This window comes from Hesperophylax consimilis, chromosome 8 (assembly GCF_061612785.1).
Source record: "Hesperophylax consimilis isolate HC1 chromosome 8, BYU_Hcon_1.0, whole genome shotgun sequence".
Lineage (NCBI taxonomy): Eukaryota > Metazoa > Arthropoda > Insecta > Trichoptera > Limnephilidae > Hesperophylax > Hesperophylax consimilis.
This window is the reverse complement of record NC_142843.1, coordinates 12,093,521-12,106,714: the sequence shown is the minus strand read 5'-3', so window position 1 is coordinate 12,106,714 and position 13,194 is coordinate 12,093,521. Positions and strand designations below refer to the sequence as shown.

At 51.9% G+C, this 13,194-nt stretch overlaps 1 protein-coding gene across 3 annotated transcripts in view; it reads right to left on the bottom strand.

The window, feature by feature from the left end:
* Window positions 1-13,194, bottom strand: part of LOC149421570 (uncharacterized) — an 83,512-nt gene that overhangs the window by 7,840 nt on the left and 62,478 nt on the right. The gene's annotated exons all lie outside the window — the stretch shown is intronic.

The window sequence follows — 13,194 nt, the reverse complement described above, 5'->3', positions numbered from 1 at the left end:
GCCAAACAGCTTGTAGTAGTATCTTCGATCGGACTGTGAGGCAAGCGACGAAGCCCACAGGGTCGAAGATTTTCATAACAATGCTGAGCAGCTGGCGTTTGGTAGGCCTGCTGATCAGTTCAGGATCGGCAGCATCGCGAAATGCATATAAAAATCGATCTGTGACAGGATCCCACAGAAGTCCGAGGATTCTCTCGGTATCTGCTTCTCCGCTGTTTATGGTGATGGCTGACCTGGCTCGGTCTATAAGCGGGATAGTAGCCATCACTGAAGTGTCGTTAGAGGCCCAGTTTGTTAGGTGGAATCCTCCAGTTGACAGTACTTTGGCAACAGTAGTGATGAGTGCTGTCGCTTCAGTTTTGGTATCGACCGCATCCAAATAGTCATCCATATAAAACTTTGTTTGGATGGCGGCTGCGGCAGCAGGGAATAGTGCAGAATTCTCCTGGGCCACTTTGTTTCGCACGTACTGGGCGCTGCTTGGTGAACAGGTAGCGCCAAACATCATTGATGACATCATGTAAGTACGTGGTTCTTGTTGAGGTGTTGGTCTCCATAAAAACAATTGTGACTGTTGATCTTCACTTTTGATTTTCACTTGTAAAAACATCTCCTTGATGTCGGCGGCGAGAGCTATTTTTCCCTCTCGAAACCGGAGTATGTTTCCTAACAATGAAGTCAGCAGGTCAGGCCCAGTCAGCAACTGATCATTGAGGGAGGTCCCTCGGCAGCGGCTGGCAGCATCAAACACCACACGGATCTTGTTTGGTTTGTTTTGGTTCACTACGGCAAAATGCGGTAGGTACCATTTGCGGGCAGAGGATTTTTCTACCTCTCGATCCGTAAGTTCACGTGCGTGGCCTTGTGTTATAAGTCCGTTGATTTTAGCTGCATAGGCGGTTGCCAAGTCCTTTTCCTTCGATAATTTTCTCTCCAGAGACCACAGTCGTTTTAATGCACATTGCCGATTGTCAGGCAGTGTGATATTATTCTCCTTCCACAGAAGGCCGGTTTCCCATCGGCCAGATGTCAGTTGATGGGTTGTATCTTCCATCAGCTGATTTGCACGTACTATGTGCGCAGTTACACGAGAGGCGGACGTGATCCCCAATGAGTCAATCGCAAAATTGTGTTTGATGAGATCACTCATGAGGTCGTCTTTGTGGCTCTCCTCGCGCAGGGCCAGTGTTGTAGCCTCAGCTTCGTGTTCAGGGGCCCCTCCGCCATGGGTGATCCACCCCAACGCCGTCCGTGACAATATTCGCGTAGAGTCACGAACGTCGCGCACTTCCCTCGAGACAATAAGGTGTACATTGTCTTGCCCGATGAGAAGTGTGGGGGTGATGTAGCGGCCGTGGATCCTCTGTTCAGGAAGGCTGAGCTGCTGGACGGTGTTGGCCTTGATGACGTACTCATCAGAGATTCCGGCGCCGCGTAGAGTAATTGGCACGCGGCGGGACGTCAAGTCTGTTGAGCACATGTTTTTTGCTCCGTGTAGTCGTAGCTCACGGGTAGGTCCGGTTGTGCCGATTTTCTGTGCTGTGGTGGCATCAATAAGGGTGACAGTTGAGCCCTCGTCCAGAAGCGCAAAGGTTTTAATCTGTCGCTTGGGGCCCGACAATATGACCCCCACCACTTTTAACACGGCACTTTCGGTATGGCGTCACATATTGTGAACGTTTGCCACTGTATTGTTATTTTCACGATAGTTCGGGTTGTGAAGAAGTCGGTGAAGAAGTCGGTGGGGGTATCTGCACTCCCCCACTCCGCACCAGTCACTAACTTTGCAGAATTTGGTAAAATGTTTGCCATTGAGGCATACTCGGCACAATCCGGCACTTTTAACTGTCACAAAACGGGTTTTTATGTCTTTCGCGGCGAAAGTACGACATTCGCTAAGTTGGTGGCCATTTTCACCGCACTGAACACACCCGGCGCGGTTGTCGAACTCGCGAACTTCATCGTAACTGTTTTGCACTTTTTCCCCGCTTCGATTATTTTCTCGATTATTACCAGACAAAATTTGGGGCATTCGATTATTACCAGACAAAATTTGGGGCTTTCGATTATTTTTCGCGAACTGTTGTTTTTCACTAGAATTGTTGTTGTAAACATTGTTTTCCCGCGATAAAAACCGTTCTGACGCGGCAGACGTGTTTAAACTGTTGTCACAAGTGTCACTTTTGTTCGAATTGTTTTTTCGCGAAAACTTTTCTGACGCGGCAGACATATTTAAGAAACTTTCACAGGTATCACGTTTTTTAGCACCGTTTTTGCGCGAAAACTGTTCCGTTGTCGCGAGCGTGGGTTCACGGCGTGGGCGGGACCTCGCGGGGTCAACCAAACCGGACTTTGGGATGGCGTTCGCGACGGTTTTCAGGAAGGCGGCAAACTGGCAGATGGTAGCGGAGGCCTCGTAGTGCCGCACTTCCATCAGCCACGCCAACCGCAAGGTGGGCGGCATCTTCCCCGCGATGTCACTGAGCAGCGCTGGATTCGTCAGATAGCCATCATTGTTGAGGGAGCGGAGTGATGCCACCAGGTCTGCGATGTCCTCCAGAGAGGCCTCAATTGTGAGGTGGGGCAGCTTCTTCACCTTGTCCAGCATCAGGGCAGCGAGTGAGGTAGTCCCTCCAAATCTCTGCTCCAGGACTGCCAGGATCTCCGGAACCTGGGCAGGGTCCATCAGAAGGGGGCCGACGGCTTCTCGGGCTTTCCCCTTGAGGGCCCGCTGTAGGCGGATCAAGTTTTCGCTGGAGGTCATCCGACATGTGGAGGTAGACTGGTTAAACTGTGCCCTCCAGGTGGGCCACTCCAGTGGATCTCCAGAGAATGGAGGCAGGTCCTTGGCCATAGATTGTCTGGCAATAAGGGCCGCCATTCGTGGATCGTCCTCGATTGTGGGACGGGGGCTGTCCTGAGCCCTTGAAGCTCTGATGGCTTCTGTCAGGGCGGAGGCCAGCTGAGCCATGGGACTGCCATCATGCTGAACCCAGGCTCTGGTATGTTGGGCCGTCCCATCCGCCGTAGGTTGGGGCGGGAATCTCGGCATGGAGCTGGTACTGGCTGTGGGCGGGCCATCTGGCCGTGCCGGCACGCCATACTCCTGTTCGCGCAGTGGTACGGGCGGCACATGTCCAGATGGTCCAGATGGTCCAGAGGGTCCAGGTGGTCCAGGCTGTGTCCATGGCACGTCCCACTGCTCCAGCAGTCCGGCAGGTGATCCTGGCGTCGGCGCTGGGTACCCCGGGTGGGGCAGAGGTACGGGCAGCACAGGGCCATGAGGTCCAGGCTGCACCAGTACTGGGCATCCCTGAATGGTCCAGGGTGCTAGTTGCGCAGGGCCTGCTGGCTCTTGCTGCGCTCGTGATGCGTACCTCTGGTCCACCAGAGGTACAGGTCCGGCTGGCACTTCAGGTACGGCTTGCCTCTGTTCTATCAGAGGGGCGGGCGGTACGGGGCCAGAGGGTCCAGGCTGCATCATGTTTGGCCACCCTGCATTGGGCCAGGGTGACGAGGGCGGGGGACCGGCTGGCCTTGGCTGCGCCGCTGCTGAGTACCTCTGGTCCACCAGAGGCACCGGGCTCGGTTGGCCGGGCTGCACCCATCCAGGGCTGTACCCTTGGAAGCGCCAGGGTCCTCCTTGAGCAGGGTACCCTTCCAGGAGTACGGGTCCAGATCGGGCAGGCACTGCTGCTGCTGGTTCCTCGTACCTCTGGTCCACCAGAGGCACCGGGCTCGATTGGCCGGGCTGCGTCCATGATGGTGGTGACCTCTCCAGGAGCTTCGAAGGTCCAGGAGGGGCAGGGGCTGCTGCTGTTGGAGCTGATTGAAGAGCTGCTTTAAGTCTCTCAATGTGCTCGGTTTGACTGCGAAGCTGTTGTCGCAATGACTCCATCGCATCCTCTTGAGATGTGGAGGGCGGTGAGTCATGATGTGCAGGTGGTGCCATGTCAGGAGTAGTGCTGGGCGTGGGCATGGGGGTTACGTCAGGCGTGACGTGAACCGCAGCCGTGGCCTGAGACCCAGCGTCCAGGGCATCTGCAGATGGTGTTGAGGATCCATCGTCTTGGATCCGGCTCGACCGTAAAGTTGGAGACATCTTGGTTGAAGGCGTGTGAGAATCCCGGCTCGAAGGACCACTTGTACTGGACGGGAGTCCGCACAAGACTGTAGATTTAGGCGCCGGGTCCAAACCGTGTCTTCAACCGATGAGAATGCTCCTTTACGGCCGATGATGATGATGATAGTTGTTATTGTGATGAAATCTGCCTCCCGCACCCAGGCTTGGTGAATGGTGGGCACTGGGTGTGCTTTCGTCTCTGCTCGCTTCTGGTGTTTGCGGTTTTCCAAAGGAGGGCCGGCTGGTCTCGAAGAGGTAACACCAGAAGATCTTGGAGCAGCAGACTTGGCGAGGTGAGGCAGATGTTGAGCAGGAGTCACTTGTTGATAAATAAAACGCTTGGTTTTGGTGGTAAAGATGAACTGATTTATTTTGAATTAAGGGGCTGCTTATATTTAATTAGCCTGACTCGCGCCCGACATTGGGCTAGGAGCCCAAAAGTGGTGGGGGGTTGTACCCGCGCCAACAATGCGTTTATAGCCTCCGACAAACTGTTGCATATTCATTTTGTCGGTAGTACTGGTGATAGTAGTCGCTTAAATTTGCGAGTTAGAAAAGATTTTGAGCGCTTACATGAATGACAATTACATAGTTTAAAAGCATAGTAGTTATAGGAATGTGTATCTTGACAACTAGATTTTTTGTTTGTCAAGATACGACAAAAAATAAGAAATGTTTGTAAAATAAATGTGTAAAAATGATCTCAAGCGATCAAATTTGTAAAATATGTTAGTTTAGTATTTTTCCGAGGTCCCCCGTAACATAGCGCTCAGAAAGAGATAAGATTCACTATGCTACGAGGTTCCTGGATTTTTGTACACGCAAAAAAGGTAAAAAATATTGTTCAAAAATGGGTTTACATATGGGTGAAAAACAGCTTTTTTAATATCTCCTCAGCGGTAGTATATCGAAAATAGTGTTTATTTGACTACCGCCGAGGGGATGAACAAGTAAAATATACATATTTGCAATGTTTAAAAATTGATTTTTCTATGTAAAATTTACATAGAAAAAATGCTGGACATTGATCCACGCGGCAGGTAAGCCGGCGATGTGGTATCGAAGCCATTCGGAGTCAAAGTTTTCAAGCCGCTTGGGCCGAAAATTGGACAAAAATGACCAGTGGCGGGGAGTGGTGATTTTGCCAGTGGCGTGGAGTAGGGACATTTTATAAAAGTAAAACAATTTTTATGAAATTAAATAATATGGTCAACTACGTCCGTTACACTCCCCCCGTTTAGCTATGCTGAACTAAAAAATAGGACGTTTGTTGGTACGTTGCAGCCCGCGGCGGCCAGTCCCTCTGGGATGGTGCTGGGCTGGTGGTACTGTTGATGTTGCATCGGTAGGCGGGGCCGGCAGGATTACAGCGAGCTTCACAGCGGGGCGGACGTAAATTCCGGTGCTCGTCTGGATCCTGGCGGTCCTCACTTGGCCGTCTGCAGCAGGGGTGGCATCAAGGACTCGACCGCGTGGCCAGCTGTTGCGGGGCATAGCGGGGTCCATGATGATCACAAGGTCATCCTTCTTGATGGGGATGACTGGCTGTTGCCATTTTTGGCGAGCAGCCAGGGTGGGGAGATATTCGCGGAGCCACCGTCTCCAGAACATATCAGCGAGTTGTTGGCTGATACGCCACTGGCGACGGAGGCATACCTCCTCATCCTGCCTGTCGTATAGTGACAGATGAGGTCGGTTTCCGGCTCTTCCCAGTAAAAAGTGGTTGGGGGTGAGGGGCTCTTCGTCCCTGGGATCCACCGAGACGTGTGTGAGGGGACGGTTGTTTACAGTCCACTCGGCCTCGGCAAACGCTGTCCTCAAGGTCTCTTCGCGTGGAGCTCGTTCCAGCAAGATGGCCTTCAGGGCGGTTTTTACAGAACGCACCAGGCGCTCCCAAGCTCCCCCCATATGAGGAGACATTGGAGGGATGAAGTTCCATTCGATCCCCTTTGTTGACAAATGATCCCTCATCCGGGTATCATTTTTGAGTGATTCGATGGCATCCTTCAGCTCGTTGTCGGCACCATGGAAGTTCGTACCATTGTCTGAGAACAGAGCTTTTGGTTGGCCTCGGCGCGCCGTCATGCGTTGTAAAGCCATGATGGCGGAGTCCGTGGTCAGTGAAGTTGTCAGCTCAAGGTGAATGGCACGAGTAGACAGACGTGTGAAGATTGCACCATATCTTTTCTCCCGATGTCTGCATACGGTGACTTCCATCGGCCCAAAGTAATCTAGTCCACAGTTTGTGAATGGAGGAACATGGTGGGCTAGCCTTGATGGCGGCAAGGGCCCCATAAGTGGGGGGGCTGGCTTGCTCCTGCGCATCTTGCAGGTGGGGCAGTTGTGGGCGATCATCCGAATATTTGTTCGCAGTCGCAGCACAAGGTAGCTGCCTCGCACCTCAGCCATGGTTCTCTCCGTACTTGGGTGATTGGCTTCCTGGTGATGATGTCTCACCAGAAGTCTTGTATAGGCGTGATCACCATCTAATATGATCGGTGTCCGCACTGCTTGAGGCACTTTACTGAGGGCTTGTAATCTGGAATTCATCCTCAGCAGGCCGTCAGGTCCAAGGAAGGGGCTCAAGGCTTTGAGCCGGCTGTCACTTGGTAGTGGATCTCCTTTCTGGAGCGCATTTATGTCATGATAAAATGTCTCTTCTTGACATATTTTTGCCCATCGGGCCTCTGCTTCTTTGATTTCATCGCTTCTTAAATATTTATCAGGTTGTTCGTGATGTTTTCCACGACACCTTTTAATAAAACGGTGTATCCAGCAGGTAGTTCGAATAAGTCGACGCCATGAAGAGAATCTGTTGATTTCGGGCAGTGTCTCTGCCACAGTTGTTGTGATGCCAACGTATTGAGGCCTCACTTCCAGGGTGCCATCATCAGGCTGAGGCAGTTTGCACCGTTCGCGCGGCCATTCTGCCTCGTCTGAGGTCAGGAAGGCTGGTCCACTGAACCATCGTCCAGAGTGCGAGAGGTCAGGAGTGTTGACGTCTCGGGTGCCGATGTCTGCCGGGTTCAGTTTGGTAGGGACCCATCTCCAATCTGCAATGCGGGTGAGCTCGTCGATTTCGCCGAGTCTGTTGGCCACAAAGGCGGAGTATGTGCGTGGATCTGTGCGCAGCCAGCACAACACTGTTGTCGAGTCTGTCCAGAACACTGTTCGCGCAATGTTGCTGCGACATTCTTTCTTCAGGGTTGCTGCCAGTCTGGCCGCCATGAGCGCTGATTGTAGCTCAAGGCGGGGTATTGAAAGAGGTTTCAGAGGAGCCACTTTGCACTTGCTGGCCAAGAAGGTGGCTGTGGTGTTCCCATCAATCTCCTCGGTATGGTAGGCGACCGCACAGCATGCCTGCTCTGAGGCATCACAGAAGAGGTGGAGGGTGACGAAGCTCTCTTTGTTTTGTAAGCAGCGCCGAGGTATGGCAACTTTGCAGTCTTGCAGAAGTCCCAGCCAGTCCATCCACCTTTCGTTGTGTTCAGGTGTGATGATGTCGTCCCATCCGATGTTGGATCGCCAAACAGCTTGTAGTAGTATCTTCGATCGGACTGTGAGGCAAGCGACGAAGCCCACAGGGTCGAAGATTTTCATAACAATGCTGAGCAGCTGGCGTTTGGTAGGCCTGCTGATCAGTTCAGGATCGGCAGCATCGCGAAATGCATATAAAAATCGATCTGTGACAGGATCCCACAGAAGTCCGAGGATTCTCTCGGTATCTGCTTCTCCGCTGTTTATGGTGATGGCTGACCTGGCTCGGTCTATAAGCGGGATAGTAGCCATCACTGAAGTGTCGTTAGAGGCCCAGTTTGTTAGGTGGAATCCTCCAGTTGACAGTACTTTGGCAACAGTAGTGATGAGTGCTGTCGCTTCAGTTTTGGTATCGACCGCATCCAAATAGTCATCCATATAAAACTTTGTTTGGATGGCGGCTGCGGCAGCAGGGAATAGTGCAGAATTCTCCTGGGCCACTTTGTTTCGCACGTACTGGGCGCTGCTTGGTGAACAGGTAGCGCCAAACATCATTGATGACATCATGTAAGTACGTGGTTCTTGTTGAGGTGTTGGTCTCCATAAAAACAATTGTGACTGTTGATCTTCACTTTTGATTTTCACTTGTAAAAACATCTCCTTGATGTCGGCGGCGAGAGCTATTTTTCCCTCTCGAAACCGGAGTATGTTTCCTAACAATGAAGTCAGCAGGTCAGGCCCAGTCAGCAACTGATCATTGAGGGAGGTCCCTCGGCAGCGGCTGGCAGCATCAAACACCACACGGATCTTGTTTGGTTTGTTTTGGTTCACTACGGCAAAATGCGGTAGGTACCATTTGCGGGCAGAGGATTTTTCTACCTCTCGATCCGTAAGTTCACGTGCGTGGCCTTGTGTTATAAGTCCGTTGATTTTAGCTGCATAGGCGGTTGCCAAGTCCTTTTCCTTCGATAATTTTCTCTCCAGAGACCACAGTCGTTTTAATGCACATTGCCGATTGTCAGGCAGTGTGATATTATTCTCCTTCCACAGAAGGCCGGTTTCCCATCGGCCAGATGTCAGTTGATGGGTTGTATCTTCCATCAGCTGATTTGCACGTACTATGTGCGCAGTTACACGAGAGGCGGACGTGATCCCCAATGAGTCAATCGCAAAATTGTGTTTGATGAGATCACTCATGAGGTCGTCTTTGTGGCTCTCCTCGCGCAGGGCCAGTGTTGTAGCCTCAGCTTCGTGTTCAGGGGCCCCTCCGCCATGGGTGATCCACCCCAACGCCGTCCGTGACAATATTCGCGTAGAGTCACGAACGTCGCGCACTTCCCTCGAGACAATAAGGTGTACATTGTCTTGCCCGATGAGAAGTGTGGGGGTGATGTAGCGGCCGTGGATCCTCTGTTCAGGAAGGCTGAGCTGCTGGACGGTGTTGGCCTTGATGACGTACTCATCAGAGATTCCGGCGCCGCGTAGAGTAATTGGCACGCGGCGGGACGTCAAGTCTGTTGAGCACATGTTTTTTGCTCCGTGTAGTCGTAGCTCACGGGTAGGTCCGGTTGTGCCGATTTTCTGTGCTGTGGTGGCATCAATAAGGGTGACAGTTGAGCCCTCGTCCAGAAGCGCAAAGGTTTTAATCTGTCGCTTGGGGCCCGACAATATGACCCCCACCACTTTTAACACGGCACTTTCGGTATGGCGTCACATATTGTGAACGTTTGCCACTGTATTGTTATTTTCACGATAGTTCGGGTTGTGAAGAAGTCGGTGAAGAAGTCGGTGGGGGTATCTGCACTCCCCCACTCCGCACCAGTCACTAACTTTGCAGAATTTGGTAAAATGTTTGCCATTGAGGCATACTCGGCACAATCCGGCACTTTTAACTGTCACAAAACGGGTTTTTATGTCTTTCGCGGCGAAAGTACGACATTCGCTAAGTTGGTGGCCATTTTCACCGCACTGAACACACCCGGCGCGGTTGTCGAACTCGCGAACTTCATCGTAACTGTTTTGCACTTTTTCCCCGCTTCGATTATTTTCTCGATTATTACCAGACAAAATTTGGGGCATTCGATTATTACCAGACAAAATTTGGGGCTTTCGATTATTTTTCGCGAACTGTTGTTTTTCACTAGAATTGTTGTTGTAAACATTGTTTTCCCGCGATAAAAACCGTTCTGACGCGGCAGACGTGTTTAAACTGTTGTCACAAGTGTCACTTTTGTTCGAATTGTTTTTTCGCGAAAACTTTTCTGACGCGGCAGACATATTTAAGAAACTTTCACAGGTATCACGTTTTTTAGCACCGTTTTTGCGCGAAAACTGTTCCGTTGTCGCGAGCGTGGGTTCACGGCGTGGGCGGGACCTCGCGGGGTCAACCAAACCGGACTTTGGGATGGCGTTCGCGACGGTTTTCAGGAAGGCGGCAAACTGGCAGATGGTAGCGGAGGCCTCGTAGTGCCGCACTTCCATCAGCCACGCCAACCGCAAGGTGGGCGGCATCTTCCCCGCGATGTCACTGAGCAGCGCTGGATTCGTCAGATAGCCATCATTGTTGAGGGAGCGGAGTGATGCCACCAGGTCTGCGATGTCCTCCAGAGAGGCCTCAATTGTGAGGTGGGGCAGCTTCTTCACCTTGTCCAGCATCAGGGCAGCGAGTGAGGTAGTCCCTCCAAATCTCTGCTCCAGGACTGCCAGGATCTCCGGAACCTGGGCAGGGTCCATCAGAAGGGGGCCGACGGCTTCTCGGGCTTTCCCCTTGAGGGCCCGCTGTAGGCGGATCAAGTTTTCGCTGGAGGTCATCCGACATGTGGAGGTAGACTGGTTAAACTGTGCCCTCCAGGTGGGCCACTCCAGTGGATCTCCAGAGAATGGAGGCAGGTCCTTGGCCATAGATTGTCTGGCAATAAGGGCCGCCATTCGTGGATCGTCCTCGATTGTGGGACGGGGGCTGTCCTGAGCCCTTGAAGCTCTGATGGCTTCTGTCAGGGCGGAGGCCAGCTGAGCCATGGGACTGCCATCATGCTGAACCCAGGCTCTGGTATGTTGGGCCGTCCCATCCGCCGTAGGTTGGGGCGGGAATCTCGGCATGGAGCTGGTACTGGCTGTGGGCGGGCCATCTGGCCGTGCCGGCACGCCATACTCCTGTTCGCGCAGTGGTACGGGCGGCACATGTCCAGATGGTCCAGATGGTCCAGAGGGTCCAGGTGGTCCAGGCTGTGTCCATGGCACGTCCCACTGCTCCAGCAGTCCGGCAGGTGATCCTGGCGTCGGCGCTGGGTACCCCGGGTGGGGCAGAGGTACGGGCAGCACAGGGCCATGAGGTCCAGGCTGCACCAGTACTGGGCATCCCTGAATGGTCCAGGGTGCTAGTTGCGCAGGGCCTGCTGGCTCTTGCTGCGCTCGTGATGCGTACCTCTGGTCCACCAGAGGTACAGGTCCGGCTGGCACTTCAGGTACGGCTTGCCTCTGTTCTATCAGAGGGGCGGGCGGTACGGGGCCAGAGGGTCCAGGCTGCATCATGTTTGGCCACCCTGCATTGGGCCAGGGTGACGAGGGCGGGGGACCGGCTGGCCTTGGCTGCGCCGCTGCTGAGTACCTCTGGTCCACCAGAGGCACCGGGCTCGGTTGGCCGGGCTGCACCCATCCAGGGCTGTACCCTTGGAAGCGCCAGGGTCCTCCTTGAGCAGGGTACCCTTCCAGGAGTACGGGTCCAGATCGGGCAGGCACTGCTGCTGCTGGTTCCTCGTACCTCTGGTCCACCAGAGGCACCGGGCTCGATTGGCCGGGCTGCGTCCATGATGGTGGTGACCTCTCCAGGAGCTTCGAAGGTCCAGGAGGGGCAGGGGCTGCTGCTGTTGGAGCTGATTGAAGAGCTGCTTTAAGTCTCTCAATGTGCTCGGTTTGACTGCGAAGCTGTTGTCGCAATGACTCCATCGCATCCTCTTGAGATGTGGAGGGCGGTGAGTCATGATGTGCAGGTGGTGCCATGTCAGGAGTAGTGCTGGGCGTGGGCATGGGGGTTACGTCAGGCGTGACGTGAACCGCAGCCGTGGCCTGAGACCCAGCGTCCAGGGCATCTGCAGATGGTGTTGAGGATCCATCGTCTTGGATCCGGCTCGACCGTAAAGTTGGAGACATCTTGGTTGAAGGCGTGTGAGAATCCCGGCTCGAAGGACCACTTGTACTGGACGGGAGTCCGCACAAGACTGTAGATTTAGGCGCCGGGTCCAAACCGTGTCTTCAACCGATGAGAATGCTCCTTTACGGCCGATGATGATGATGATAGTTGTTATTGTGATGAAATCTGCCTCCCGCACCCAGGCTTGGTGAATGGTGGGCACTGGGTGTGCTTTCGTCTCTGCTCGCTTCTGGTGTTTGCGGTTTTCCAAAGGAGGGCCGGCTGGTCTCGAAGAGGTAACACCAGAAGATCTTGGAGCAGCAGACTTGGCGAGGTGAGGCAGATGTTGAGCAGGAGTCACTTGTTGATAAATAAAACGCTTGGTTTTGGTGGTAAAGATGAACTGATTTATTTTGAATTAAGGGGCTGCTTATATTTAATTAGCCTGACTCGCGCCCGACATTGGGCTAGGAGCCCAAAAGTGGTGGGGGGTTGTACCCGCGCCAACAATGCGTTTATAGCCTCCGACAAACTGTTGCATATTCATTTTGTCGGTAGTACTGGTGATAGTAGTCGCTTAAATTTGCGAGTTAGAAAAGATTTTGAGCGCTTACATGAATGACAATTACATAGTTTAAAAGCATAGTAGTTATAGGAATGTGTATCTTGACAACTAGATTTTTTGTTTGTCAAGATACGACAAAAAATAAGAAATGTTTGTAAAATAAATGTGTAAAAATGATCTCAAGCGATCAAATTTGTAAAATATGTTAGTTTAGTATTTTTCCGAGGTCCCCCGTAACATAGCGCTCAGAAAGAGATAAGATTCACTATGCTACGAGGTTCCTGGATTTTTGTACACGCAAAAAAGGTAAAAAATATTGTTCAAAAATGGGTTTACATATGGGTGAAAAACAGCTTTTTTAATATCTCCTCAGCGGTAGTATATCGAAAATAGTGTTTATTTGACTACCGCCGAGGGGATGAACAAGTAAAATATACATATTTGCAATGTTTAAAAATTGATTTTTCTATGTAAAATTTACATAGAAAAAATGCTGGACATTGATCCACGCGGCAGGTAAGCCGGCGATGTGGTATCGAAGCCATTCGGAGTCAAAGTTTTCAAGCCGCTTGGGCCGAAAATTGGACAAAAATGACCAGTGGCGGGGAGTGGTGATTTTGCCAGTGGCGTGGAGTAGGGACATTTTATAAAAGTAAAACAATTTTTATGAAATTAAATAATATGGTCAACTACGTCCGTTACAAAATATTTGAACTTAAAAGGCCGGCCGCGACGAAAAACTGCCGATAAAATTCGATTTACGCGAAAATATATCGTATTTTTACGAATTTAAATTCAGATATTTGAAATAAAAGGCCAGCCGCGACGGAAAATTACCGCGAAATCTCGATTTACGCGAAAATATATCGTATTTTTACGAATATCTCAATTTAAAGGGTA